At 41.5% G+C, this 27,258-nt stretch overlaps 1 protein-coding gene across 9 annotated transcripts in view; it reads left to right on the top strand.

Annotated features, from left to right (window-relative positions):
- Window positions 1–27,258, top strand: part of LOC108892381 (protein tyrosine phosphatase receptor type D) — a 344,319-nt gene that overhangs the window by 66,596 nt on the left and 250,465 nt on the right. The gene's annotated exons all lie outside the window — the stretch shown is intronic.

The raw sequence follows: 27,258 nt of genomic DNA, 5'->3' as shown, positions 1-27,258 counted from the left end.
AACACGTCTCAAGTGGTAGCCAGGGCTCAGTTTGAAGTTGTTCCACACAGAAGAGTGTTGAGTTTAATGAAGCTGTGAATCAAAGAGCTACCAGCTCATCCTGGTTAACTGGTGCCGCAGATAATGTATTCCCCGGTACTCCCAATTCTGCCTGCTACTGACCTGAAGAGGGTTCAAGTTTCCGTCTTCCGAATGTAACCAACAGACCATCAGTCACACTTGCTGCAATGTAATCTTATTGTGGATATTGGTGGCAACAGATTGCAGTCATGACGCACCCTGTATCAAAGCTTTCGACACCATGCTCAGTCAGGTTTATTCATTAAGAAATCTTGTTGACACCAGATGGGAAACAGAATTACTTCAGTGCTTCAAATGTTGCCCCTGTTAACTGATCCTCGAAAACAGGTCTAAATTCATAAGCTGAAGTCAGTCGCTCTTGAAACCAGTGCTTCATCATGTTACTATGCTTTTGACACTCTTTTTTCTTTTCCTCTCCTCTAATCATGCCCTTCCTCTATCCGGGCCTTTCTCTCTTTCTCCAGCCCTCCGACTGTGGCACAGCTGATTGGGCGACTAGATTGTGCCACAAAGCTCTCTCAGTGGGAGCGAGCAGCCAGTTGGCAGACTCCTTTCCCTTCAGAGAAACGCCCTAGGTTTCTGCATGCTCTGGTAGTTCGCCCCCTTTCATCCCACTCTCTCCCTGACACAGTCACATCCAGTGTACACATCTATTGTTGGTGGGTCAGACCTAGCACTGCCACTATGTGGGTTAGGGCCAGAAAAGCAGCATGTACCTTCTTATGTGTGAAGTCAACCCCGCCAGGAAGCATTGCTCTTTTCCTCCCCTGTTATTTTGTTCTCTCTGGCAATATCTGTGCTCAGTGCAAGGCCACCAAAGGCTGCAAAGTCAGTGCCTTCTTGTTTCTATCCACCTAAAAGGCAAGTGGTCATCTAAAACTGCTCACAATTAGGTGGAAGTAGCCTTATCTCACTCAGGACGACTGCAGCACTTAGTCATAACTACACAACACCAGTCTAAACTTGGCTGACCTTACTCGCTGATGTATTTTTTTTAAACATAGGCCAGCAAAGTCTCCACACTACCTGCCAACGAAGGGCTGTTTTGGTCTTCATTCTTTGATGTGAAACATATCAGTGTAAAAGGAACATAACTCGCTGTCACTTTATATCCTTTGATTATATATGAATATGGTTTTACACATTTAAATTTCCTCAAGTGCAGTCATTTATTTTGTCAGACACCAAAAATCAAAGGTAAACAGTTGCAAGATAAGATCAATCAAGAACTCCACTTTTTTTCCCCTCTCATATTCAACTTAACAGGGCTGCTGCTTTATCCATATTTAATCCCTAGCCTCATTCCTCCATAACAGTTCCCCTATGCGCACACGCATAATAGGGTAGAGTGTCTTATGACTCAAAAATTGGTTTAGCGGGGCTATTCAGCTTAATAGCCGTATGCATTGAATAGACAGTCTGCAGAGCATTTTTATTCAGTTCATTCTATACAACTTTATTCATCTCTTAATGAAAAAAAGAAAAAAACAGCATCCAGTGGATTACAGGCCAAATCGTCTACTTCAAAGGCTTCAGCAGAACAGCCGAGTTGGTAACCTTGCCTAGATCCAAGTTTACTTTTCACTCATTCTTGGCTCCAAATTCAATTTATACAATTAAATGTAATCCTGTGCAGGGAATGCAGGTAGCACACTGAGGTTTGATTAAAAATTTAACAATACCATGACAGGAAAATCGAATTAAGAACACGACTGCCTCAGTCAATCAAGTGCTAGGGTTGTGGAAACTCATCAGTGTCTCACTAAGGGAGTGTGTGCGGGGGTGTGCCTATGCGTGCATGTGAACACGCATGTACACGACTCTGCCATCTCAGTACACTAGATAATCCACATCCTGGACAAGCACAAACTGCAGTCTTCCAGAACACTGCAGAAGGTAATTACAAATTAGGCCAGCCCTTGGATCATGAGGCGGGCGGCATTCTCCAGCGCATCCTATCACCCCTCGACGCTCCCTGGCCAAAACAGGCTTAGGCCAAGTGAACAATGACTCAGACCTCCCCACTGTGACAAAAACGCAAGCAGGCGTCCTGCACTAAGTCCGCTGGGGACTGCTGTCCTTGGTGAATGGCTTACTGACGAATTAGCACTAGAGGTCACCGGTTGGGTTGCAAAACTGAGGAAAATTCTGGGGAGGTGTACATTCAACGGACTACAGTACTTGATGAAATATGAAACTTTAATCTCTGACTTCTGATGATGATTATCAAGCTTCAAACTTACGTCTAGTCCCTTGACAGGATGTACACGCATGTGTGAGTGAGAAAGAGCTTGTAGCAACTTAGACAGAAGAGCCTGTGATCGCTCTTTTGTGAGGCATAGAGTGTGAGAAGACGTGCGCGAGCAAGCGAGGCGGGCGCATGATTATTATTTTGAGCGCGCTGGCGTGCGCTCACATGCATATGTCTCCTGTCTTCACGGTCATCGGGGCTGATGATGTGTTCAAGGTGGCATGACAGCCCGGGGACGGCGCACCGGGGCGAGCGCGAAGGGGAACACCAGCCATAGAGACGTTCCAGTTCATGAAGTGTGCAAATCAGGCGACAGGGGAGGGGGAGGGACAGAGATTATAGGGGAATGGAATAGCCAGGCCAGGGCCAGACCACCTCATCTGGGAGGAGAGGGAGGGATGAGGGGATTAGAGGGATAGAGAGGACAGAGAGGCAGTGAAGGGGAGCAAAGAGGAGAGAGTAATAAAAGTAGGGATACAAAGACAGAGAGAAACTCAGAGATAATAGATGAGTGAAAGGATGCTAGATAGGGTGAAGTGCAAAAGAGACGGTGAGTTGATCGCACCGACTACTTCTCCATACAGGCTGTATCATCAATGGAGCAGACTCCTAGCAAACAGCTTAGCTTTGACTGCTTTCCTCTGAGAGGATTTTTTGGAGAGCAAGTTACAGCTTGAATTAACAAGCACACAGAGCAAACACGATACATTATACATTCTGCTTTGCCTCGGAAGTGATAAGCAAGTCCGTATACCAACTCATCATGCATGTCATTTTGGCCTTGGGGCATCAAAATAAAAAAAAAAAGGAGAGAAAACCTCAGTCTTGGGTCTGACAGTAGTGACTTCTCCAACATCATGATTTCAACTGAGGTCTATGTATGTTGATTCCCCACCCCACCCCTTCACCCTCTCTCGGTTGCTATGGCAACAGGAGTTGAGTATTTGGTAAAAAAAAAAAAGCTTTTTTAAGAGTTGCCAACATTCACAGACAAGTTCTTGGATTCCTTTACACCTTAGTTTTTTTTTTTTTTGCAAAGTAAGTGTTTTTCTCTTTTCAACCCTGCTCCATTTTTCCAGCAGTTTTCTGGTGATTTGAAAATAACCAGATTAATGTGAAGAGCGGTACTGAAGTGGCAATGGCAGGAGCAGTGCCAACAATGGTGTCTGGCAATTCCACTTCTCTGAAGCAACAAGACAAGCACATTTTAATCCGCTTTTTTGATTTAACTTTCACTCTGTAAAGAAACCTGCAGGAAATACCCTTTAATGTATTTTTTGCACTGAATCAAACACAGTACATTTGCTCAATGCAGATATCCCGCAAAGACTGATCAAAAACTCAGAATGTAGGATTTTCTACCATGTGTGAAAACCTAACACACAAATCCTTTTCAAAGCACTTGTTCTATATATTCATCATATATTGTGTTCTATAATCTTATCAGCGTGTTAATCCAGCTCCTTCTTTTTTATAAAAGTCATGCAATTACTGTATGTATACTATTATTATTATGTTTTATCATCACATGCTATCTGTCCTGACAATTTGAAGCCCTGGCTAATATCGTTCATATTTTTGAGTAATGATAATGAGTGACTCCTCCCTATTTTGTTAATAAGAATGTGGAACTAAATGGGCAGATTGGCTGAGTGATTTCATCAGGAACAGGGAGTAGTATGTGTGTGTGTGTGTGTGTGTTTGGGGGGTGGTTTTGTGTAATGGTGCTTCTCTCTATTAGATCCCATGATGTAATCCATCTTCTGGATAATTAGCAATGAGGGGATAGAAGGGAGGAGGTGGGGGAGCTGGCATACACTGTTATAGATGAAGGCTCTTTGCCTTTACCCTGATGGAGGGTGTGTTTAATAGGTGTGTGGCATGTTAGTCTCTCTAGGCAAACAAACTGGCTTCCACATTATCAAAATACTCTGATATACCATCTGAACAGCTGTGTATCCCTGCTTCTTATGCTCATGTCCTTTTCAGTTGTGCCAAGGTTTTAACATTTTATGTTACAAATAAAAACAAATCTGAAGCACTGTCTCTCCAAATATTTTGCTATCATCTCTCATGTATAAACAATAGAGGACATATGCTATCTTAAAACAGTGAAGCAGCTTGTGGGATTGCAACAGTTACAATACTGGCTTACTGTATGTGTGGGTAGATTCAGGTTAACCTTGTGGCAGTCACAAACACAACATGGAAACACACATGGTTATATCGCTGTACACCCAGATACACAAAATACACACTTGCACACTGGGATAAAAATACAGTAGATATAGATAGGCATGTATTATACAGTGTAGGGGTTGTATAATTTAAAGTAAGGAGGAGAAAAAATAAAACTTTAACATTCCCTAGAGAATTCCGGGATACCATGAGGACTGGAAATGGATTGGAAGTCAATGTGACGCCTGCAATTACCCCCTTTCACGTTCCATTGCGGGTCCCTTGAATGCGCCAAAGAGAGCTCCCTGATTTTCCCCGATTCACATGTAGTATTTCTTCGTGCTCACCAGCACCCAAACTACAAGCAGGGAGCATCAGCGTGAAGGAATCAGATTTATTACTGGAGCCTGAGATTAAATAACAGCAACACAGAAATGGTGCTGACCAACGACAAAATAAGGCTGCATGGGGAATAAGCAGTGCAGTGCCTGTTTCACTTTCCCACAAATGCCTAACAACAGGTGCACTTCAGGTCATCTATATTTTATTTGAGCAGCCATAGCAGGATGATGAATGTAAAGTAGAGTGCGCATGTGTTTGCGTGTGGGCCGTCAGCGATGGCTAAGAAAGCTGCCCTCCCTTTTGAATCAATTACAGCTGTGCCTCTGCTTCTTCTTCAAAAACCTTCTCATTAAACCCAGCTACATCACATGACTGTATGCATGTGCACGTGAACATCAAGCATGTATGTTAGTGTGTGTCTGCACGCTGTTGTGAGTGTACACAACGTTGTGTTTGTGCTTGCGCCCGCTCTGGCAAGGTGCCTGTTAGGACCCGTGGGAGGGGTCAAAGGGAGAGGTCGTTAATCAAGACAGACAGAAGCAACACCCTAGCGTTCCCAGGATGACAGTGCTGCTGGGAACTGCGGGTCCCTCGGCCCAGATCCCTCTCTGATCAGAGCACCAATTAAGATCCGTGCTGCTCCACTCCTCAGCAGAGGCAGTGAAGACAACCTTTTGTTCCCTGGCCTTACATCACATTTCTACAAGACAAGAGCCCAGGAGCATTATGTCCAGCTCAGTTTTGGTGCAGCAGGAAACAAAGTGCACTTGGTGCACTCAAAAGAAAGGGTTCATGTTTTGCACGTTGCAGATTGCATCATCATAATTCCTGACTTGACAAATCTAAGGCAGAGAGTAGAATAAAAGAGATATATAAAGCAATACACAAGAAGAATCTGAATACAATTCATATTTTAAGACAGTAATGTAGCAAGCACTTAAATAGAGCAAGAAAAGGCAGTAATTAGACAGCACAGGCAAAAACGAGCAAAGTGTCATTACTGACAATAGAAAGCGTCTCTCAAGGATCTTTCCATACTTCGATATCACTCATCAAATTGCAAGGCCTCTATTCATCCTTGTTTTTTTACCTCCCCCAGACAGCACTAATGATCAATTCCATCCCTCAGCATATTTATTCATGAGTGTATTACACCTGGTTCCTCTTTGTTGCCGATGCATTTCCTCAAGTATTATGTGACACCTTGCCTCCCACGCTTCTCACTCAGATGGCATTTCTCTCTTCTCCTTCTCACTACCAGTCTTTGTTGAACCTCGCACATGCACGCTTTCATGTGCGTGCACACACTGGGTTTTTTCATTGGATAATGTGAGCTCTTTTATTGGGTTTCTGTGTCTTCCCCAGCTATGAATCAGTTTTATTCTCTGTTCGTCGTGGCCGTCAGTCCAGGGAAGGGACTGAGATGCTTGTTTCAGTTTGTGTTTGTGCGAGGGCGCTGTTTGTGTATTTGCTGTTTTAAAAAAAAAAAAAAAAATTCATAATGTCTTTGTGTCTTTCCATGCACACTCACATCCATTTTCTGTGTGATTCATGCATCTTCCTCTTGCCTGTTTTCCACACAGCTTACAAGTGTGTGGATGTACTCTTTTTGTGTGTGTGTGTGTGTGTGTGTGTGTGTCTTTGTTGAATTTGAGCCTATCCAGAAATGACAACGTTATTGAGTGCAAATAACTCCATAGCTGGAGAGGCTTCAACCAATGAAACCACTCAGCAGACTCTCAAAGTGAAGGAAGGACTCACCTGTTTTTACAATGTTCTCTGCACTATACTCTATATGATTCAAAGCATGACTGAAGTCGATAACTATTTGGATTTTGATCTATGAATTCCTATTATTATTATTTCCATTAATTGTTCCTCTATAAAATGTCAGAAATAGTAAAAAAAAAAGTCCATTCTTAGATCCAAGTTAACATCTTCAAATTGCTTTTTTAACCCAATCAACTTCAGTTCTCAGTGATGAAAAACAAAAAGACAGCAAATCCTCACAAAGCTGAGACCAGCAAATGTTGACATTTTTGTGTCATGAATGACTCAATCCTTTAATCAGTCATCAAAGATTGCTGCGGATTAATTTCCTTTTGATTGACTAATCAATTAATCATATAATATTATTCAATAAAAACATGTTAATACCAAGTACATTACAAAAATTTATCTAAGTTGCTCCCTGTGCTTAAAACCCTTTTGCAACTAGGTGCAACTGCTGGTGCTTTGGGGCATTTTTTTAGACTCTCATTAAGTGATTTTTATATTAGTGTGGTCTTATTTTATTTTTTTATGGTTTTAGACAGCTCTTGGGCTGTTTTAAAGTGGTTAATTGGTTAAGTTTCTATGATGAAATCTTTTTTCAAATGAATAGGGGTTTTACTTATGATTTTCTGTTTCTGTTTAATTGTGATTTTGTGGCATATTCTGTCATCTGCCATCTGTTAAATAAAGCCTAACTGATAAAACAAATGAATGTTGTCTCCGAAATAATGCAAAACAGCTCCATGATTCAGAAACTTGGTTGCTCATTCATTTATTCACGCACTCTCTCACAGTTAGTGTAATGACCTCCACGTGGTCACCAGAAGGCACTGCATTGTCACAGACACCCCAATGAATTATGATCATTCATTCACTCACTCGGGTTATCTGTGTAATACTGCTGGACTGTGTAGGCTGCGTCACATCTGTGACTCTGTGTCCTTGTTTGCTTGTCTCTGTGCGTGTAAACACAGCCGCTACGTTTGTCTGCCTGTTTCATCTATTCACAAGTGCTTCAGCTAGAGTTTCTTGTCTCCCCATCTCTCTCCCTCCTTATCTCTACGTCTCGCCCTCTTTCACTTTTTCTTTTTCACTTTCTCCTTGCTAGACTGATGGGATGCACCATTTTAGGGCAAGCTCGGTGGTTAGAGTTTCCTCCCACTGATATGATTAGGTGCCATTAGCCAGTTCAGCCCGTCGGGCTAACCCCGACAGTCAGCAAGTGAGGGAGGTTCATGGTATTGATTGCCTCTACTTTAGAGCCTTCACCCCCAATCTTTAGCCTTGCCTAAATCCTAGAATTGAACCATCCTACTATGGCATCTGGTAGTGACTTCTACCTGAAATACTGAAAAATGGCATGTATATATGTCTCTATGTATATATCCATTTATCTATCTATCCATCCATCAATCTCCTTGACTTTCGCCTTGATGTCCTGCAGCCATCTCCTCTCTCAGCTGTGTGGTCGCTGAAGAATATGAAGTTTTTTTGCTGTGGCTGTCTCACTGGGGAAATATAAGTTGACTGTCTATTGCATTACTGTTTCTAAGCCTCACATCAGGAGGTGATCAGATTCCCTGAGGTAGGAGGAACAGGGGAAATGGAGAAAGGGATGATAGAATGTGTGTGCCGGTTTGTCTCTCGATGTGTGTGCCAACATGTTTATATCTTAGTGGGTGCACATTAGGGCTATTACTTTTCACTAAATCACATTTGAACAGACTCTTGCATTGGTGTGTGTGTGTCTGCAGTGGTAGGTGATCATTTTCTGCTGTGCATATAATTCATGCATATACACTCAGTAACTATTTTAATAGCTATAAGCTTGTTAACACAAACAGGTATTTTTAGACAAACACTGGCATGGTCAGTATACATAACTTAACTGACTTTTATTATGATTCAATTTTTGATGCCCTGACAAGGTCATTCCAGTAAAACAGAAACAGCTGGGATATTCACACACTATGTAGTCTACAGTTTGCAGAGGATGATGTGATAAACAAAAACTTGCAGTCAGCAGATTTTTGGGGGCAAAAAGAACTTGTCACTAAGATATATCAGAGGGGAATTTAAACAGTAAGGCAACGAGTATGCAAACTTCAGCTCAGTGTAACGTAACATTTCTCAGTTGAACCACAAAGTGAGTCAGACTAGTGGCATATGTGATCATCAAAACAGGTTCAAATTTGGAATCAATCCATTAATCCAAGATAGTGTAGCGGTGCAAGGGTTTCCTTGACACATATTAGGCCCTTCCATACAGACTGAGGATCATTGTAAAGCCACCCTATACATAAGCATCATAGTGGACAAGGTGCATCCCTCCATGGTCAAATGCTGTACTTCCGGCAAGATGATGCATCACATGACAAAGCACTCATCTTTGAGATGGTTCCAGGGACATGGCAATGACTTCAGCTAATGCAAGATTCTACAGTTCCCAAACCTCCATGTGATAGGGATTTACAGCTTATGATGCTTCAGTTAGCATCACAAAGTCATTCTAAATGCCTTTTTAAACAGCCTGTTGAATACATACATCAAAGAACTGCGGTATGAATCAGAGGGGAAAAGTTTTGCTACACAAATCTGTTTTCATTTTTGGACTTCTCTAATCTTTTTTTTAATTTGTGAAGTTTAGAAGTGAAAATGTCTCTCATGAAAACTGCTAACAGCTCATAGACATCTTAAAATACAAGTAAAGTACAATACAAATACCTCAAATTTGTACTTAAGTACAGTACTTGAGCAAATGTACTTAATAACTTAAACAATAACCGTCTATCAATTGGGAAATGAATATCATGCTGCATTAGGTAGACAGATAGCACACTGGATGCTGTGGGATGATGTGACATGTTGCTTTCACAATCTGTCCAAACTGGAAAACTCTGCAATACCAATGCTGACAATTGGCACCAACTTTATATTAAGTTTGTACTCACTTTTTACAATGATGACTCCCTATCTGAACTCTGCCAGAGTTTCCCCACCGCTGCTTGAGGTTGATGTGCTCACTCCTCTCTGATTGAATATATATCCCCACCAATCACAAATGAGGTCTTCAACTATTTAGTTTTACTAAATCAGGGTAAGCACTTTATCCAGCGGCCTATAAATGCAAGGACCAGCGATACTGAGAGTGCCCAGAGCACTGCTTTGACGCTGAGTAGCAGCTTAACAGGCTTATAACGGAGCAGGGGAGCGAGTCAATCAGCTGCTATTGAGTGACTCTGTAATGGCCAGCCTGACCATCACACTCCCCAGAGAGCCAGTTTTGTTTTCCATTAAGACTGTCATTACACAGGGAGGCACGACATAACCTCCAAGTGAGTGTGTCTTGTGTGTATATGTGAAAGATAGAGAAAGGAGAGTTTTTAGATTAACTTGGAATTATTGCTGTGGTAAAGATGATAATGTCCTTACAGTTAATTTAATACTTAAAAAAAGATTTTGCCATCAAACCAATAATGCTTTAGATTTTATCCCATGCTGATATAATGTCACCTAAGATTTGTAGTACTCCACATATGCTAGAGATTTGTATCTACACCTTGTCCTCACATTGATTACAATTATGCCTTTATAGAGTTAAAAAACACACACACTTTTTTTTCTTGAGGTCATGCAGTGTTCCACAGTGGGGAACTTGATGCTGTCCCTGTCACCAGCCCAGGAGGGAGAGCCATTAGTTTTAATCAAGCGCCACTCTAATTGAGAGGCCTCCCATCTTCATAAAGATAATTACTAGAAATGTCAGACTTTACGTGTGCTCCCCCACCCCTCCCCTAGACCCAGCCCATGGATAGCGATAAACCACAAGGCTGGACATGTATCTTTATAAGAGGGCAAAGCCACGGCATCGAACTGACTCGAACAATTAGTCAACATTAGCCGCAGATGGCCTCCATATCAGAATTAAATGCCCGTGAGTAACTCTAAATCATCCCTATTGAACCTTTATGGACTGATCATTTGAGTTACTAAGTAACAGAGTGGAAATAGGACAATGAATGAGATCTCCTCCTAAAAGAATTTACTGTATTTATTGAGTAGTTTGTAGTTTCCTGAAAATGGAAACATACTGTAGGGAATTATGAATCTTATGTTCAATATATTATGCTCACTGATATTTTATTTGATATTATCTGCATGCATAGTGAGTACATGGAGCTCAGCCAGGCTTTTATGTGATGAAACCTAGAGGGTAGTCTGGGTGGGATGTCTTTAGATATTGGAGACATTAAAATGAATTAGAATATATGTTGGTAATAGTAATGGCTGGCTGCAGTAAATGGGTCAGCCAATACTCAGTTTTGGGTAGCAGGGATTTTTATTGAGGGAATTTTGTTTGTTCTTCTTAAAATGTTAAAAGTAAGTGTGCTCTTTATGCAGAGGCATCTATTTCTTGTTGTATTATTATATGATTATGACTGATATGTTAACACGTAAGCAGCATTTAAATCTTGTAGCAGGTCAATGTGGAGCTAATTCTAACTACTTCATATGCTGTTGGGTAGTTTATTGATCATGTATTTTGAATGTTAACTCTTAATCTGAAAAGTATCTGATATTAAATCAATGTAGTAATTTTGTACAAAAAGTACAAAAATAGTTTAATATTTTCACCAGTGTACAATGCACAAATAGTCTGATAAGCTACTAAAACACAGAAATACAGATAAGCAACTTCCAACAACCTTGAACAATTCGTACATTTTGTCTTTCCAGATATTAGTCTCTACACCCATTTTGAGTTAAAGATGATGCAGAATTCAACTGCACCCAGTGTCCCAAGATTCCCAAGTCTCATTAGCTTTTTGATGTGGCGTCCCTGTCTCCTGAACTTTGACTGATCGCTCTCTCTCAAGCCCCAGCAGAGTGTCAAGAGAATGGATGAGGTGGCAGAGAGTGACTGACAGCAACCAGGCAGCGGCTGCTCCCCCACACCCTCAGCAGCCACACTTCAGCCAGCCTATCTCTAAAAGCTGGTAGTAATTGAATAATAAGTACATTTTAGGATGCAGGCAACGTTTGGTAAATGCCTACATTACTCTGAAACATTGAGACACCCTGCCAAGTCTTTGCAGGCATCTTTCACTCTTCTTTTGCCACTCAAGCAAAATAGGGTTTTATTTTAGTTCATTTTATTTTGGTAGGAACGCTTGTAAAGCAGTCTTTGGAAGGCAGAACTATGCTTTTACCTCTACATCATGTAATTATTAAGTCATGTCACTTACCCATACTTGGAATGCACTAGGGACAGCTGTCATGCATATGGCTTTTAATTAGTTAAATATTTGACGTTTCTCTGTATACTAACAAGCCCAGCATATCACACATATGGTAACAAACACAAGTGAATTGTTATGGATCTATCATATTCCCCAGTACAAGCGTTAATTTGGTCCGACCCACGCACAGGATATCAGGAAATCAATATTGCTTTCCCATGTCTGTGGCTGCGCTAGGTGGGTCTAATTGAAATGTATGAGGGAGCCTGCTAAATGATCTGTGCAGGCAAGGGAGCCAGTGATTGCAAACATATGGAATGGTTCCTTAGACAAGAGAAACATTTGTACAATGCTGAGAGAGAAACAGACAGAGGAGCACAAGTGTGAGAGTGAAAGGAAAGAGGGAGGGCGAAAGAGGAGACGAAAGAAAAGAGAGACACAGCGGAGCGAGCAGAGTCAGTCATTTCACTCTGCAGTACGTGATGTTGCTTAATGTTCATGCAACTTGACTCGGGAAAGATATTTCATGAGACTCTGACAGCTTCTCAGTTGAATGCCCGAGTTAGTTAGAGAGAGAGATGAAGGTGGAAGAAGCTCAGAAAGAGGGTGTGGGTGTTTGCGCATTATCAACCCATTAAAAACAAATGACAGCACAAACATTGAAGTGAGCATCCATTGTTGTCACGTGTATGCTGAAACTCTTGACCCTGCATGAAAGCTTGTTTTGTTCTTTTTAAGTAAAAAAGCCTATATCCTGGTTTCTACTCATGGTACCTCCTTTCCTTTTTTCCTCTCTCCTTCCCCTCTTGTTCCCTCTGTCCTCCATCCATCTCTCTAACCGTGTCTCTCTCTCTCTCTAATAAGCTATTGACATTTTGCTTAGTAATGACTGCAAGAATAATGGGTCTTGTATCGTCCGGAATGAGCAATGAGTAGAAGTGGCATTTTCTAACCTCCACAACAGGTAGACAACCAGGCTCACTCAATTCCAATTGGTCAGTTTAATTGGGCTATCTTTTCTGGATAAAGGGTACCATCCCCTGTGCACTGAATTGGCACTCCACCACTCCACCGCTCCATGATGCATTGATTAGTCAGGACCATCTTGCTCTAATGCATCTAACACAAGTGAGTCACGTCCGTTAGAATCATGGCAAAGAGTTGCACGGTAAACCACACAACAAGTGAGTACAGATGTCAGTGCTGGACACGATTAAGAGCAGGATGTAAAAATGAATTATTATTATGGGCCAGCTTACTCCATGATAGTCTGAACTAACAATATACTTGATGTAATTTTAAAGTTCATTTCAGCTCACATTTTTGATTCAGCACTGTCTTTTGTAGTTCAAACATCAGTGGTGAAAGAAAAGTTTGAAGTCATGCAGTCAAACAGCAGCTCTCACTTCAACAAAGATAAAAAAGTCAACATGAAGAACTCACCAAGAAAAAAAAAAGAAAAAACATCTTTTTCCAAGTGGCCCTTTAGCCCTCCACAAAATGCTAGTCTGTAGAGTTTACACCATTTCCTAACTAGCAGAGAAGGGATTATTTTATGACAGCCAACTGGCAATAATGTGTCTTTACAAACATCGCTTGAGGCTACAAACAAAGCTCGAGACACATGCCTACGGCCTAAGCAAGGTTCATGCGCGAGTGTCAAGTGTGCTGATATAACTCTTAAGTTATCTACACCTTGCACATTGCATCACAAATGGAAATAACTCTGGATGTTTAAGAGTTATTTCCATGTTAAACCGTGTAGCTTGCAAGGCAAGCTTTTCCTATCTGCATCAATTCTGACTGGTAGGAAAGGTCAAATGATTAGTGACTGGAGAAGTCTGCCCTCTAAGCAATGGTTAGGTGATGATAAGAAGCTCTCAATATGACACAGGAACATGTTATGGTCATATTTGTCAGCTTTTCTGGTCTGCTTTTCTGCCAAAGCACATTTTCCAGATTTCACAGGCATGTGAGCATCTTAGGCTGAGAAAACGGCCTGGCACAAGGATACCACAAAATAACATCTATTATTCATTTGGTCAATGTATTGACAGCTCTGGCGAGCACAGAGGTAAAGTCAGGACAAAAAGCTTCAAGAAACTGAATCTGGGAACACAGTTATGGCTAGAAATTAAATGCTTTTAGATGAAAAGTCTCAGTTACCTTGACAATTAGATATTTTGTTTAACAGAGTCATGGAAGCTTTGTCTTTTTCTTTGGTTTTAATTCAAATGTATGGAATATTAAATGTGCACCTTCTTAAGAACAGGATAGTAGGATGACATATACTATAATTTATATTCCCTACTACCATTTGCAGCATATCTGGGTATCTCCAGTACATGTTTTTCTCATTCACCCTGCCACTACAGACAGTGTTTTGGAGCAAGCACGATCCAGCCGAGCCTGTACAGATGTGGTAATCCATTTGTTTAAATACATCTGACATGTTCATTAAGCTGCTAAGCCACACACCCTCACATTTTTCCCTTTTCTCTCTCAATCCTTCTACCAAAAGCTGCTTTTTCTTACCGCATTGAGACGGTAATTACCATGCAGTCAAATGAGAGGATGGCATGCAGAAACACCGCGCTTGTCTGTGGCTGCCTGCCAGCCAAGCTACTTACACTGTGGAGCTCACAGTGCCCAGATACTACAGGCCAGAGTTGAGCTGCACATAACTCTGGCTTCCTGAGCTAATAAAGATCATCTCTCTGGCAGAGGATTTTTGAAGGAACATGATATAGCACGTTGAAAATCCTTGACAGAAGACACGGTTGTAAGAGGCTGAGTTGTGGGTCACTGAAAAACAAGAATCCAACAACAAAATGGAAAAAAAGAATGAAGAATTGAAATGATGCACAAAGACTGAGACACGGCACAGGCCATAAGATGATACATAAAACATGTATCATCTGATACACAGAGCACAGAGCTCACTACTCGTGACACTGAGTCAAAGAAATCAGACAGGCCTTGTAGCAGACTATGCCATTTTCATGAATTCTGAAAAGAAAATGAAAGGTTCTCTACCATCTTTCCACTCCAGGAGTGTTAGAGACTCTCTGCCTGTTTGCCCGCCTGCTTTTCAGGCATGTCGCTGCCAACTTGGCATATTACCCGGGCACTACACTGGTGTCGGCAGTGAGCCATCCCTGCCAGCTCCATGATTGCCATGATCTGGGTCGGCAAGAGTATTACATGGCCACCTGGAAAGAGGCGAACACCTGGACGCAGCTTAGTGCCCAGCTCAGCCATAATACAGGTCTTTTCTCTGCCAGTATATACAAACCTCCCTCCTCTCTCTCATATGGTGCACACAAGTGATTAGGCATTGTGTAGGCCCACTGTTGGTCTACAGTAGGAAACATTTTGCAAAAATCTAACCGCATTCAGTGTTCAACCTGCTCACAGGCCAGCTGAAAGTAATGGCAGCTGCCAAATGACGCATTATGTGATGCGCAGCAGGTGATACTATGTACCTAACAGGGACTTTTATGCATAATTAGTTTAAATCAATAGTGTATTGTAACGCATGTTTGCTCGGGTATGGCTCTTTTGTGTGGCAGGCACAGAGATGGGTTCTTGCCTGTTTACTCGAGTTGAATTTAGGCACACACTGTGGCTATTGTGGTGCAATTTTATAACAGGGGGTCAGGTGGTACATTATGTCTGACAACTGGGATGTATGCAGCAGTCACAAATAAAGGTTTTCTAAGGCATGGACAGCTATCACAATATCTCCCTTCAATTTTCTGAAGGATTTTATCTTTTATCCAGCATGTCCAAACTAAACTAATGTATATCCTGTGGTCTCTGAATATACCGTAGCTCTGTGTAACCTTGGAAAAAATGTCAGGCACTTCTTGTTCCTCTTTCATCCTTATTCAGTGTTCTTGAAATATTTCTTTTTGTATTATAAATCATCCAGCTTTTTTTTTATTCTGCACTCAAAGCACTGTGAAAACCAGTTGTGTCCTCACCAATGAATTTTCATGACAGCGCTGTCATCCCACGTTGTGCCAAAACAATCCTTTTGACCTCTGTCACTAAATTTCATTGTCTGTGATCAAATTCACAATTTATATTCCCTCTTTTTATTATTATTTGTGCAGAGGCTTAACCTGTGTTTCCTTATCGTTAGCACTTAACTCAGGCTGTGAGGATCCATTTGCCGCATCATTCAAATAAATCTGCCCTTCTGTCCACTGAGATAGCAGACTGGTTAAGTCCCCTCGCTCTTATGCCATGTGTAACCTCACTGGATTATGACTGGATAATATTGTTTTCCTCTTGGGCCTTAGCAGTTCTTACTCTCTCTTTATTTTTCAATTGTCTAAGTAGATAAAAATCAAATAAAATGTACCAAAACATGATTGTTTTATCTTAAGTAAACAGCCCTCATATGTTGCTATCCACTCTAAAAGACAGAACTTGCATTGTATGAAAAAAAAGTATTGCCACAAGACAGGTACTGTCCTTTGTTGGAGCATACTATATTTATATCGCATAATTCACTTGAAAGAAACCTATTCATCTTCTTGGGAGAAGCAGTATTCATTAAATATGGTTCCCCTTCAGTAAGTTCAAGAGTCACAACTCACAAACAGCAGGACATAAAATCATGCCTCAGAGAGCCTGAAGAGGTAAAATGTCTGACTTTTTGTGATCTTGACAATGGATCTCACTGGGGGCCATCAAATCCAGACAGCTCTCACAAAGGTATCCAGCAAAGCCCAGTATCCCAGCTAGTCCTCCAAAATCATCTGAACCAATGTGCATGTTGAAAAAAAAAAAAGAATGGTCGGAGATTTGAATGCTGATTGAACACAGATGCTCAGGGGTGATAGTGACAGTCACAGGAGAGTGACAGTACATACAGCGCAATAGGAACAACATGGAAAGGTCACACAAACAAAATGTGTTCATGAAAAAGAACACCACTGCTCAACAAATGAGGTGGGAGAAACCGTGGCTGAGTTAAGTATACCTCAGAATTTGTGCTAATTGCTAGTCCTGTGGGTGGTTGTTAGTGGGGAATGTCCACTGCTTATGTGTGCTTATATAAGCAATCAATGGCTTTAATTAGACTATTAGGTGGGATTGGTTCCCAGCAGACTACTTCCAAGCCTTAAGTAGCCTTATTGTTTACCTTCCTGGTTGCTGAAAGTGCAGCATGTTGGGAGGTTGGAGTATTGTGACTATCAATACCAATGTTGGCTGCTTGGTTAGATTTTACAAATAAGAATAGAATCTATGACTGACTCATTGTTTGATTAGTAATGGATTTAATTATTAACATAATAGCAACTGGCTTATCTTTAGGTAGATTTTTAACCACATTAGCAACAAGGCTCTGGGGACGGCATCAACAATATTTCAACTGGTCAGTCCAGGGCTTGGGCCAGTATGATGTATCTAAATTTTGCAGACTTTCATGAACTTTCCTCAAGTGCCACCATGAGGTTAACATTTGTTTTTCGTGAAATGTGTCAACAAATACTGGAGGGACTGCCATTGAATTTGGAACAAATATCCATGATTGCCAGAGGATGAATAGTAATGACTTTGGCGAGCCCCTGAATTTTCATCTAGTGCCATCAGCAGGTCAAAAATGTGAACTTATCCCATCAAATATTTCTACATGTACTTAAATTGCCCTGCAATGGTTGCTGTGTTATGTCAGTCTGACTTTTCCTTTAGTGCCACCATGAGGTTGATATTTGTTGTTTTCAGTGAAACATTTCAACAATTACTGGATGGATTGACATGAAATCGTGTAAAATTGCTCATGTTCCACTCAGAACGAATTTTAATAACTTCAGTGATCCCCTTAACAATCATCTAGCGCCGTCAGATATCAATATGATGTCAGTAATAAAATACACAAAGCTATGTCTCTATTCATATATTCATGTTTTTCATAAATATCTCCAGTGTTATGTCAGCATTCTGTTTTCGAGTGGCGTTCCTCTGCAGTCTATTATCTTATTCGGCACAATTCTGTCTTTACAATCCCCTGAATTTTGCTCCACTTTTCCCCCCAATTTCTTTTGAGGTGCACTATAAGCTGATGGTGGCCTTTTCCCTGAACCACTATAGCCGCCTTGTAGATCCAATAACACTGCGTTTACTGAGCAAACATGCTGAAAAAACACTATGGCGCTTCCCCATCTTCATATTCAATATTCCACATCACGCAGATTCACTGACCCCTAAGAACTGAAACGCTGTGAAATAGGAAACCCTAATGCCAGTATTATTTTCAGTAGCCTTTTATCTTGAAGAGTTGGGTTTTTATATAAGCAACCAGGGTGACATGAAGAGGGGTTTCCAGTGCCAGCTTTTATCCAGGAGGGAGAAACAGAGATGTATATAGAGAAAGAAACACATTAGTGATGCAGGATAGGTAATGAAGGGGGGAAAGAGGAGGAGGAGGAGTAGGAGGAGAGGAAAAAAGTTAGTCTGAGCTCATAAAGACACAAAGACAGAAAGCGACAGAGATAGATCCAGTTTAAAGACCAAATGAAAGAGAGATAGGCAGCGCTGGGAGGTGGAGGGGAGTACTGTAATAACTTCATGCATGTTTAAGCAGAGAGGTAACGTGAGTTAAATGCCCAGAGGATGTAGGTACCAGCACCCAGCCAGAGAGATGACACCAGGTGCACTGCATCTCCGGAGCAGAGAGGGGACTGGGCAGACATAGCTTGCATACACATAAACACATAAGTAAATACATTTTAACAACTTAGAATAAATTGTTATGGTAAAATGCAAAAAAAAAAAGGTGGTTTACAAACTAAACTAAGATGATGAATATGATAAACTTTATGCTAAATTATGGCGTGATAGCATTGTCAACGTGAGTGTGTTAGCATGTTGTCATTAGAATGTGTGTGTACAGCCTGACAGAGTCACTATAGTTGCAGCAGTCTCTTAATCTTGTTGGATTTTTAGTCACTTTAAAGATACTATAAATTCCTGCTATTGCCACAAAGCCAATATTAGCATTAACAGCTGTTTCCATTCTAGTCTAGGAAACACGTTGCATGTTGAATTCAGCATCAAACTTCCTTCCTTTACTTACCAAGAACTGTCTCCAGTGTAGGAAAGAAATGCCAATGTTTTGCTTTTAGCTGAATCACTTCTTTTCTTCTACTGAACTTAGCATGCTAACCAGCTAGCCCTGGCTTCTCTTGTAATACAACTTTGCCTTGGTGATTTACTGTGGCATCCCCTTTGCCCTCAGTCCAACACAAGAGGATGAAGAAATACCACTGCCTTGAGGATGTATTGTAACCTCTTATCTTGGAAAGGCAATGACGACTGAAGCTCTCTATAACTAAACAGGTGTTATTGCTAATATTGGCTACATAGCCGAGTGAACAGAGAATAAAAAATTGTTCACTTTTTTCTGACATTTTGTGAACTTGATCACTAATTGTTTGATCATTAAAAAATAACGATGAACAGATAATAATCAACAAATCAATCAGTACTGAAATAATCATTAGTTGCAGCATCAGCACATACAATCAGACTGATTTACACAGTTGAGAAGTACAGTATGCTCGTGAAAGATAAATGTATTGTGCTCTGTGCCCATACTGCTCTGTCCTTCACTATCTCTCATTGTCGTACACACACCCGCACACAGACTCAGCTCATCTCACCAGGGAAAATATCCACTGTCAGTGCGAAAAATGGAGTGGAACAGATGGCATCAGAATGATTGAAACCACCTACAATGGTTCCCACAACTTCCCTATCTTTCTCCCTCGCTCTTTCTCGTTCATCGACAACCTCTCTCTCTTCGCCCCAGTGTTCCCGCCCAACTACACCCATCGTCTGAATGCATCATCCCAGCCTCTTCAATGCCATCCAGGCTCACAGTTCTTGCCAAAGAGGCTCAGGCTCACTGGAAGCCCCACAGCGCTACACAAAGTCAGCCAAGAGGAGAAAGAGAGGAGGGAAGAGTATGTAGAGGAGAGGAAAGGTGGAGGAAAGAGGAGGCAAAGGTTCTTGTGTTTTCCCCACCAGCTTGAAATCTTACTGATTTTAGCTGTGTTATTTTTAGCCCATCACACATACACATGAAAATATTGATGGTTTCTGCCAAAAGATGTTCGATTATTGCTAAAATGCAAAACCCTTAAACCACTCAAACATATATTCATGCATGATTCTTTGCTCCTCAAGCAGCCATCTTCTCCTTTCTGAACTATTTTCCCTCCCCTCCTTTCTTTTTTCTCACCCCCATCAACCCCTCCTCCATGCCCCACCTTACCTCGTCACACTTCCCCAACACCCGGCCTGGTAGCTGAGCGCCAGTCATGTAAATGAGATAGTTAGCAGATCAAAAGGCATGGAGAGGAATTTTTAATAGCAGAAGAGGTGTTGATTAGTGTCAGAGAAGGAGAGACAAGGCAAAGTGCAGGCAGCCTCTTTTACACCCCAATGCTTTGAGGCATATGTTGAAGTGTGTGTGTGTGTGTGTGTAGGTGTGAGGAAAAGACAAAGTAAGGAAGTGTGTGCAACGTGTGCGCATTCGTGCCTGCATTTACAGTATACCTACAGACTTTCGTCTATGATAGTGTATGAGTGTGTGTGTGTGTCTTGGCATCAAAGTGTGTGTGCCTTCCCTCCGGGAGATCATCGTTAATGCATAATACATAGCTCCATATTTCCGACTATAACAGCAATAATGTTGGTGCGGTGAGTTTATGAAGAGGAGATCAGGTGTAGGAGAAAGTGATTACAGGGCATAAACACTGCAACTGATACTGCTTTATTGTTAGAAGTAACTGGCATGAAGATGACAGTAGCTGAAGATAGCCTGACAAAGAGTGGCAGCAACAATGCTAATCAAGTGCCTTACTGCGGTGATTGTTGGTAGTTGTGAGGGAGTCACACAGATAAAGAGTTGTCCTGGTGAATTAAATTGAAGCTTAAATCTGGCTATGTGTTGTACATGGAGACATAAAGGCTCCAAATGTGTGTTAAATCATTAAACTCCAGTATAAGATGATGATCCGGCTTGGCTACATTTATTTGCATGTGCAATTCACGTCAACAGCAGAGATTTATTAGTATAATCAGGCAGCACTGTTCTCTGGTAATATATGGTATGTAATTGTGGAGTTAATTACATTTTAGCTTGACACTAAGCAATGTGTGTAGCATTTTTAATTAGACCTCTAAGGGATTGTTTTTTTTTTTTTTCTTTTATTAGCGTCACAGTTACGTAACACTTGCCATTTGTCTTTCAAATTTTATGTGATCCCAGCCCCGTCTTTATTTCTGAATCTAAATTTGAATCCAACCTTCAGATAAGGTCTAGGAATAAATAAATAGCAGTTCAAAGCTGGCATATCAGTGGCTCTTCATTCTGTGTCCAGGGGCTTGCCCGCATGCTTTTGCCCATGTCAGAATTTTCATCTTCCCGCTCTCCCCAGCTGCTTCACTCGCACGCTTCTCTCCCTCTCACTCGCACAGATGGCAGAGGGGTCGAAACACTTTAATGAATTTTCAAAGGAGCTGCATTGGCAATATTAAAAGGAGCTCCCAAACTTAAACACGTCTGACACTGGAGTCACACGCATGCGCACAATGGCACATATGAAGGCACAGGCGTCCACTTTCTCTAATACACATGCAATGCATACAGCATAGATATAAATACTGCACACTCACGCACAGACCAGTATTACCTTCTTCACAAACCAATAACATCCACAAACAGAGGGAAAATACCACATCCTACACACTGGTGGACACTCTTAATTAACTCCATTAGAGTGACAGACACCCGCTGGAAGGTCAAAGGTCAATTTTAATGATGAGCCTACATATGGCAGCCACCGTGTTGCCTTGCAAGTAAAACGAGCACCACTTCTGCTGATCCATCTGTCCCGTGGTAATGACTGCACCTGGCCTCGCATGGGCCAACGCACACAGGTACCCGGGCTCTCAGAACTAGCTCAGGCGCACAGAGGGAAACACAATTAAAAAGCAATAAGCACGCTTGCATCTTGCGGCCACATTGTTTACTCATTATGTCTAATTATCTATTTGAGTCAGAGATTTAAAAGACTCCTTTGTATGGGCTTTTTAAACATTCAGTGTGAGCGTTTACGGAGCAATGAGACCATAAATGACTGTGATCTTGGACCTGATGATTTTCAGTTGGAAACGCAGTCAATTGTTAAGCATGTCCTCGTGGCCTGTGTTAATGGTTTTCTTGTTGCACGAGGCCAGTGTTTAGGAACCTGATTTGTGAGTTGAGAGTGAGGTGTCAAACATCATTAAAGCTCTGTTTTTGCTTCTCCTACTCACATCAGAGCCTGGAGGAACCACTCCGATCCAGGCCTCTTTTAGCTGGCCTTGATCACGCCAGTCAACATACGACTGCCTGTAGGGTTTCCCCCCTGTCTTCACAAGTGGCTGATATGAAGCCACAAGCCAGTGCTGCACCGCTAGAGGCATCAAGGCTATTGCCTCTCCCTCTTTTTTATTTCTTCCTTTCTATTCTATCCTTCCGTCTACTTCTCCTCAGGCAAGAGAGTCTTTATCCCACCTCTACGTAGCTGAACTCAGGGTCAGAACTCAGCACAGAGCCCACAGGTCTCTGATCTCCCCAACTTCTGATCACTCATCAAGGTCTGCCAGGCAGAATTCTTTAAAAAAGCTGCATTTGAAAGAGTCCTTTAAATCCCCTCAGTGTTTTTTTTTAAACACAAGAGGGTGGGCAAGGCCCATGGGAACATACATCAGACCATGGCTGCATTTGATTTAGCTCTGTTCTTCCATTTAATTTTTTTTTTTTTTTTTTTTGCTACTCGCTCTCTTATAGCATGGCAGATGGTAGTAGGGTATAAAATACAATCTCTGTTTCCTTTCAATAACATGCGGATATGTTTAAACTTGCAATCACTTCAGCAAAAAGCGTACAAAAATTCTAAATGGCTGTATTTGTAAAGTCATTTAGTCATTAGCTTGTCTGTCATCATCTAATTTGACTTGAGTTTGACCTGAGGGGGGAAAAAAATGAAAAGAGAGTATTGAAGATCGGGGGATTGAGATATACAGAGCGATGGCACAGCGCTTCTGTTTTCAAACAGGAGACAGCTGCAGCAAGAACAGAACATCTGCTGCAGTGCTAACATAAGCATACCTCACTCCCTTACTGTCATGCCTGAGCGGCCTTTAAACCGGACAGCGCTGAGTCTGACAACCGCCTGATGAAGTTTGGAGTTTCTGTAACTGCGCTCATCGTGCTGTCACTCACAAAGTACTTATTCACACCTCGCCTTGAAAGGAGATTAAAAACAAGTGAGCAATTTTTTCCCCCTCGAAGAACAGCCTTAGTTTTGGAGCCGATCTGGCTTCTTGTCTGACTTGTGTAAACTTCTAGATACTTCTGCAGTCTGTGTGAGCCCAGGCCATCTGTAGCCTCTGTCAGCGCTTCTCTAATTCTTTGTTGTAACTGAAAAAAAAGAAGTAATGTTTATATCAGCTCAGATGGAAGGGTGCAAGCTCTCTCAGTATCATCGATAACATGGCAGCACTGTTCTCTCTTCTGCAATGTCTGCTTCACACTTTCTCCCTTTTCTCTCTGCATTGAGGCCTTTTTGCAGCTAGCTGGAGCTTGGCCAGCCAGAGCCATTTTGTCCCATTATGTGGTACTGTAAAAAAACAGCTGCTCCTATTCCACACTGGTGAATAGGTTAAATGGTGACACAAGGAACAGGGTCTTTTTTGTCATGGTCTAAATTGACCGACAACAGGCGCTGGAGGTTCCACTGTTCCTTCTCGGCTGCCTTCCAGCTCCATTGCTTTTGATTTCCAATTAGCAGCCACTCAGTCCTGCAGCAGTTTCAGGGAAAGAACTCTTGCTCTCTCTTTCTCTGTGTGTATGTGCATGCACACGTTTCAACATGCCACTGAGGAACAAAGAGCTAGCAATTCCAAAAGACATGGCTGATCCACTGATTAACTAAAACCAATCCGTAATGTAGAACTAGAGGAAAGAGGATAGCTGGCAAAAGCAGTGTTGAGAGTAGCTGTGATTGTTTTCATCTTGCACCATCTTGAATGTAGGCTGCTATCATTTACCAAACTGACACCCCCCTCCATTACATTACATAAGATAATGTAGCAGAGACAATGGCATCTTTTGCCTAAAAGGATACATTAGCCTGCAATTGCTTGTTGTTATGTTTGTAGGGGAAAAGGCTGCTATACTTCAATTCAAACATTTACAAGGTATTAAATACCAGTATACTGTATATGGGCTGTAAGTGCCCTTATAAAACAAGTGTTTAATAGCACATTGAAATATGCATGCTTAGGATAACACTCTGAATAAATGTCACATTCTACAGTACATTTTCCTATTAAAACAGAAAAGAAGGGGCTCACAAAAAGATACTTGTAGATAATGAGGGAATGAGATGTTTAGAATGAAAAAGAACAGATAAGAGATACTTGAGATACTTATCGAATCCATAATAATAGAGTTTTCTCTTTTCCCTTAACTGACCTCAGAGCTGAATTTGCTGCTGCACTGATCACCTTCAGTTCTCCATCTCTGAGGAGTTGCAAATTGAAGGGGTGGGTAAGAGTAGTCTAAAACAGAATGTGGGCAAGAAAGGTTTTAACAGAATTTCCAGTGACTGGCGAAGAATAATTGAGCCACTTGTAATGATTAACAACCCGATCAGACTCACATTGTAAAACAGTTGTTAGAGTGATAATGCATGATTTGTGATCACTGCATAGAAACCTGCAAATTATGAGCATCATTATCAGACACTGACCCCAACATTGTACTGTACCAGCTTAAAAGGCTTCTAGCCCTGTCACAGTGTTGGTGGCATAGAGATGACATATTTGAGTAAAAGACTACAGCAGCAGAGCAGAGGGGCTTAAATTGAAGTTTGAAGGTGTGGTCGTGATCGGCTGTCAGTGACCAAACAAAAGCAGGTCCTCTGATTCCCTTAAAATGCAGTGCTGCACCCGTCGTGGTGCAATGACTGTTATGTGATGAATGAGGCCAGCTGTGTCAAAAAGAATCTCCCTCGAGGAAACTGATGTCCTTGTCCAAGAGCTGCAAAGTCTCTAATGACTGAATATACAGCACCCCAAATATCCGACCAAGGGCAGATGATGTCTCTTTAAGTTTAATCCAAATTTCTGGACAAAGTGTAACTGCTGTTGCCATGTTTTTCTTTGCACATTAATGTCTTTATGGTGAAAAGACACTGTGTACATACCAAATGTGTTGATACATTTAACGAGATCAGCTGCAGACAGTTACATGACAATTTAGTTTTTGCATCTGTAAAAATCCCTACTTATTCAGCCCAGTACAGTGTGACTAGCATGTTAACAATCATTTTTTTTTTTTTTTTTTTTTTTTAGCTCTTTTTGATGTTGTAAAGGTTGTTTGTGAAATTTATAAGATAAGATAATCCTTTATTAGTCCCACAATAGGGAAATTTACATTATTGTATAATTTCATTCCACTGTGCTTTGCCACCCAACCAGAGATGTGATAGGGAGCTATAGCATTATCAAGGAAAAACTTCCTAATAAAGCTGTCTCTCAGAACACATACAAGAAAGAAACCTCTTAAATCTGGAGGAAAAAGTCAAAGGATTCATGGTGTGGCTGCCAGTTACTCACCAAGGCAAAGCCATTTCTGCCTTAGTGCAATGCCTAGTCAAAGGAAAAGTTTACAAAATTGAGTCCATGCCTTCACTAAAACCCATGTGTGAGAAGTGACATGCTCACTATGTTGTGTCACAGAGGCTTTTTGTAATGCCCCCCAGGACTGACCACTCCAAACATCCCCAAATCCCTCTTGTCAATAGAGAAAAGACAACATGAGGAGCAGACCTCTCAGCTTTTCTTTGCCTTGTCAAAAGTTTCCATTTCGTGTTGTGGGTTCTACACAGCATAACTAAGACCCTGGAAGCAGCTTATCTGCTTAAAACAGGAGGGTGAGAGAGGGTGAAAAAAGTGGCTCCGTCTTCCATCTTTTTCCCGGTTCACAGAGTGGGTTTATTGAAGCCACCAGAGCTTTGGTTTCTCCCTCTAGATTCCCCCTCCACCATCCCTGCTAGTCTAATCCACTTAGGCCCACGCTACCTCCACTGGTTTTGATTGGCCAGGCTTCCAAATTTACACTGCAGGACTCAGGAAAAATCAATAATCTTCACTGCACTGCAAAAAATCCCTCTATTAAAAACACAAAATGAGATTAGATGAAATATGGAATGGTTCAGAGTGTTGAACTTTGAGTTATTCACCTTTCTTTTTTGGTATGAATGGTTTCCTCAGCAAGACATAGTAGAATTTGGAATAAAATTATTTTTTTCCCAGTCTTAATTTTACATCCCTCATGATTCTCTGGTATTTGCGATCTAAGCCAGAATGTATCACATTAAAATTTTGCCACATCCCATTCCTTTCCTTTCTATTTTCATTGTTGTCTTTCGATGCCACCCCTTCAAGTGTCTTGGTCTCTCACTCTCTCTCTACCAAACAACACTGATGCTAATGTCATTGAAACCCCAGGTGCTTCTAGTGGCTCTTGAAGTCTGACATCAGTCCCTGCCACCCCCTCCCCTGGGTCCAATTTTCCCGGCATGAAGCTTCAAGGTCCTCAGCTGAGCTCTCTGTTTAGCAACAACAGTAGCAGCGAGTGTGAATGTGTGTCAGACAGAATGGTAATGAGCGTCCCAGAGATTGAACCCCAGTCTTCTCCCCTTCTCCCTGAAAATAGATTTGTTCTCACGTGCAAAACAGATATTGTAATCGCACCCCCCCCCTGTCGCTGATCCCCTTGGGGATTTGTTGCATGCACACCAAAAATTTAAATGAATGCAGGGAGTGACAGACATCATCGGTGATAAATCATATTACTGGCAAATTCTGCTTAGCAACACAACTAGACTGCACTGTAAGCAATGGCAACTCAGAATTAGTCCTGAATCTACTATTTCCCTCACACTACACCCAGTTATTGTCAGTTCACTCCATTTCCTTGTTTTATTGCACATTTACAAGAAAGCAAAACTGTAGTTTAGAAGAGTACATTCGTAGAGGGACCACTTTCAATGTAAAAAAAAAAAAGGCATGCTGTAATGGAAATCCAGTATATATTTCTCAGCCTGCTAGAGAGTTGGTACAACAAAGTGGGGGAGAGCGCAGGTCTTACAATATCCCTCTCTATAAATCTTTGGAGATATGAATGTCAGGTAGTCGTGACACAGTGAAGATGTGGCTAAATGTTGGGTTTTTTTTTCCAGCACACTGGTTCATTGTTTGTGCCAGGGCCACCCTAAGGACTTTGTGGGGAGTGCGGGACTGCCATTTTATTATGCT

The sequence above is a fragment of the Lates calcarifer genome, linkage group LG15, assembly GCF_001640805.2.
Source record: "Lates calcarifer isolate ASB-BC8 linkage group LG15, TLL_Latcal_v3, whole genome shotgun sequence".
Classification (NCBI taxonomy): domain Eukaryota; kingdom Metazoa; phylum Chordata; class Actinopteri; family Centropomidae; genus Lates; species Lates calcarifer.
The sequence above is the reverse complement of the archived record's forward strand: the minus strand, read 5'-3'. Positions and strand labels throughout refer to the sequence as shown.